General features: G+C 35.3%; 1 long non-coding RNA gene across 1 annotated transcript; it reads left to right on the top strand.

Annotated features, from left to right (window-relative positions):
• The first annotated feature begins 2,271 nt into the window (after window positions 1-2,271).
• On the top strand, window positions 2,272-3,086 carry LOC114740313 (uncharacterized). Its single transcript, XR_003739682.1, has 2 exons — window positions 2,272-2,670; window positions 2,801-3,086. It is a non-coding gene; the product is annotated as an uncharacterized LOC114740313 (long non-coding RNA).
• The last annotated feature ends 1,270 nt before the right edge of the window (window positions 3,087-4,356 follow it).

Below are 4,356 nucleotides of genomic sequence, written 5' to 3' on the forward strand. Positions count from 1 at the left end.
AAGGCCTAACTCCTGGGGAATTATTCACCAAAGAACACAAAGAACTGCTAAAAGAAGCAGAGTCTTGGATGAAGGGAACTGCAAAGTATTGCATGGTTGTTTCAACACTGATTGCCACAGGAGTATTTTGTGTTGCATTCACCATTCCTGGTGCTAACAACGACGACGCAGGAGATCCTAACTATTTGGAGAAACTACCATTTTAGATATTCACTATGTCAGTTGTATCTGCATTTATTTCATCTCAACCTCCATCCTAATCTCCTTGTCCATCCTCAATTCATGTTATGCAGAACAAGATTTTCCCAAGTCACTGCCATTGAAGCTGATATCAGGAGTAATAATACTGTTCATCTCCGTCATCAGCATGATAGTAGCTTTTATTAGTGCCTTCTTTGTCACATATTATCATGGTCTAAAATGGGTCCCCTGGCTCATTTCAGTACTTGCATTTGTTCCAACACCTTTGTTTTTGTTCCCGCAATTCCCTCTTTACCTAGATATACTCTATACCAAATACTTCTGTAGGCCTCTATTCCACCCAAATAAACATAGTTTGCTAGACCCTGTAATTTCTATGTATGAATAGAGTAAGTTTAGTTTGGTCAAAATGTATTGTGTTTAAGTGCAATGAGGTGCACACATGGCCAAATTAAAGGAAAATGCAATTCTATGTTAAGATATATATATTTCATTGATTTTTCCCCGGTCTTGAATTTGATTAACAATTGAATTATTCTGTTGTAAAAGGCAAGCTAGAGGTGTGCAAGGAGAAGTCCATTAAATTTAGACTAACTGGTGATAGGGGAAAAAAAGACTCACAAAACATGTTAAAATAATATAAAAATAAGTTATGCCTTAGCGTTAAAAATAGCCACTCTAAAGCATATTTTAACTTCAATATCGAATTTCATGGCAAGTGTAATTTATTATATGGCAAGGAACAAAGGCAAGATTAATATATAGTAATTCCTCCAATCCTTATTATAAGTTTAAAATAACTAATTCACAGATAACGAACAAATAGTTAAATTTAGTTAAAAACAATAAATATGTTAGAAATAGACTTTTGTTTTCAAATGGGTTAATATAATATTTGATCTCTCAAGTTTGCCCTCATTTTGGTTTTAGTCCCTCAAGTTTCAAACCATAGATTTTAGTCTTTGAAGGGATAAAATGGTCTAAGTTTTTATTGAATTATAGGGACCAATGTTATAAATAAAAAGAAAGTTGAGCGATTAAAAACTACAAGGAATGGTAACTTATTTGGCACGAAGGAAGGTTTATTACGGGCCCCACACAAACTATAAAGGCGTGTGTCTATGTAAGATAAATTCATGATACGTATAGAATCCCAATGAATTATTAAAAGACAAATGCAATCTCACGTTTCAAAATTATTACTATACTGGTTAATTAGCGGCCGCGGCCGCACAATATGAATTTAGTCAAACAATTGATATTTTAATGATGTTCTAGTTAAACTGTATGTTGACCTGCTGTAGCTAGCTAGGACAGCCTGGCCACAGACAGCCAAGCATTTTCTTAGCACCTTCTACCCTTAATACTACGTCCGGTCTTTAACATAAGTTTTTGTTTGATTTTTATTTTGATTTTAAATATAAGATTCTAATCCACTTTGTTTCTTATATTTATCTATTTTTTTTCTAAAATAACTCTTCTAATAATGATAGTTCTAGTCATCAAATTCGATTAGTAAGGATATTTTAGGGAAAACAACACCTATTTATTACAAATAACTAACTAAACTTATTTTCTTAATCTACTTAAATTAGTCAACTAGCTCTTCTATTTAGGATTGGAGCTGGTATATGAGCTAATTCCATCAAAATTTCCTTTCATTTTTCAATTCCTATAGTTTGCAAGCCAAAAACAGAAGTTTGAAGTGGGACACATGTTTTTTTTTTTGGGGGGGGTGGGTACACATTATTCCTGGAAGTTATACGTGGAGCATGACGCCAAGCAAACTGAATAAATGACTTGACTCACTGCCAGCACACAATAACCATCGCCTGTATGTATCACCGACACGGCTTTAACGCTCTCTAGTTGAAGCGGTCGTCTGCTTCCTCCCCAATAAACTTACGTACATTAGTTCGAAACAGCACTTTCTCTGTAAATTACTACAATTCTTCATTTATTACTCATTTAATAATAATCTCTTAGCCAGTTTCCTTCCATGTTAAGCCACGCCAAGCTCTATATATACATATGTACGTTTATTCCTCCTCAAGCTTCATTCACAGCAAACCCTATAGCTAAATCTCTCATTCCTCTTCTAAGCTTCATTCACAGAAAACCCTAGACATCTATCTCACTGTTTCTCATTCATCGATCATCATCAACAATCTTTCCTACCAGTTTGTCTATAAATATATATATATATATCTGCTTCAACTTGAAGCTTCGTTGTTATTATTATTCACAGCAAACCCTATCTGGTCTATCTCTCTGCTTAACCTGTCGTGAAAGAAGAAGAAGAAGCGAGCAGTATGAGTTCTTCAAGCATCAACATCCAGAGCATTTTGTCCCCTCAGCCTCCTCGTACTCAGGGCTCTAACATCAGACCAGGCACTCGCATCCCAAACACCAAGGATCATTTTTCCAAGAGTCGATGATGACTCATTTCATAATTCCATATTTTCTCAGGTTAATATAATTAATCTTCTATATAAGCACACCCCCCCTTCTGAATTACTTACTAGAAATCAATTTAGGTGACGTTCTTTATGAGGAGAAGCGCTTCTTGTTATGACCCTTGGATTTCATTTCCATGCAGATCAATCTTGCAGATGAAGCGAACGCCATTATATTGATTCTGCAGTTTAAGTAGTTGCTTATGTGTGTGTGTAGGATACATCAATATGATTGTATTATTTATTATTCTTTATTTGTTCCTTTTTATGTCTATATGTTTGATTTGATTATTTGGTGGGTACCACAAACATTGGAGTTTAATGATGTTCATTTGAAAGCTGCTTAATCCGTAAATCTGTTTCCTTGTACTTTCTGTTTGTTTTTTGTGATCATTGGGAATAAAATAAGACAGTTCCGATCCCTTCATGCAAATCATCGGCGCTCAAAAGTTCAAGCACACAACGTTAACGCCGCATTCCATATGTACTCCTCTTTTCAACTTCTTATGATGTGCACAATACATAAATTAAGTAGTCCATTCAATATTAATTTGAAGATCTAACGGAATCATTCCCCCACTTGCTATTTTTAGCTTCTACAAAAGTAAATAAATTGTATGTCATAATTTAAAACGTTTTCTGGCCTGAGCCTCTGCTAAAAGTTTGGGGCCCGTCTGGAATGATCGAACCATATTTTTAACAATAAAATTGTCGTTAGGTTTAACTAACCATGGTTTTCATCACCCTGATTAAAATGTAATTTAGTCATGATTTTACCACTGTGTATTTTGTTATACACGGCTCATTTACAGTTTGTAAGAGAAAATTTTGGCCAAAAAAATTTGAAAAAAAATTGTTACACATCTATATGTGTGCTGGTTATTATGTGGTTTTGTAACAAAAATAATTGGGGGATTAGATATTCCGTCAGATTTTCAAATATTAAATCGACAATTTAGCAGAGCGCGTATTGTAAAAGCAAGTGGCCCATTGATTAAAATTAGAGGAGTGATGTTTTTTTTCCCCACCCCTGACGAAAAGGACAATTATTACGAGACACGAAAAAGATCCAATAAAAACAACTCAATGGGAAAAGGGCCAGACATGATGGGACACTGCACGAAACTTTTTATACCGTTCTCATTATAACAAAAGGCAAACAAAAAGTGCAAATCCCATTTTTGGAAGTAGATATAGACAGAAGAATAATGAATGAAACCTAGACATACGAAAAACGAAAAGATCAAGAAACGGAACAAAAAATAAGTCAAAGAACATGATTAGCCAGCTACATATGCAAACTCTACTTCCGTTTTCTTGCTTTATTGTCGAAGCCACTTGACTCTCCATTCTCAAGGACGCTTGCTCGCTCCACAATCTGCGTGAAGACGAGAACCAAATTATGATCCAGTATAGAGGGGAACAAACAGGGGGAAAATGTAAAAAGAGAATCCAATCGCGAAACAATAGTTTATTGTCTGGGAGAGAGACTCCTCTTGCTCTGATGCAGGATCGTAACATTATCAGTGTATATATGGAAGATGAAGGTAGCTGATGGATGGAGAACGAAGATACCCATGAGAAGAAATTAAGTGTTTGATCCCAAAAGACTAGTTTATTGACTTGGAGAGAGACGCCTATTGCTCGGATGCAGGATCGTAACACTGTGAGTGTATATATGGAAGATGAAGATGCGTGG

The sequence above is a fragment of the Neltuma alba genome, unplaced genomic scaffold (genome assembly GCF_004799145.2).
Source record: "Neltuma alba isolate B1F8T4 unplaced genomic scaffold, ASM479914v2 tig00003105_pilon, whole genome shotgun sequence".
Classification (NCBI taxonomy): domain Eukaryota; kingdom Viridiplantae; phylum Streptophyta; class Magnoliopsida; order Fabales; family Fabaceae; genus Neltuma; species Neltuma alba.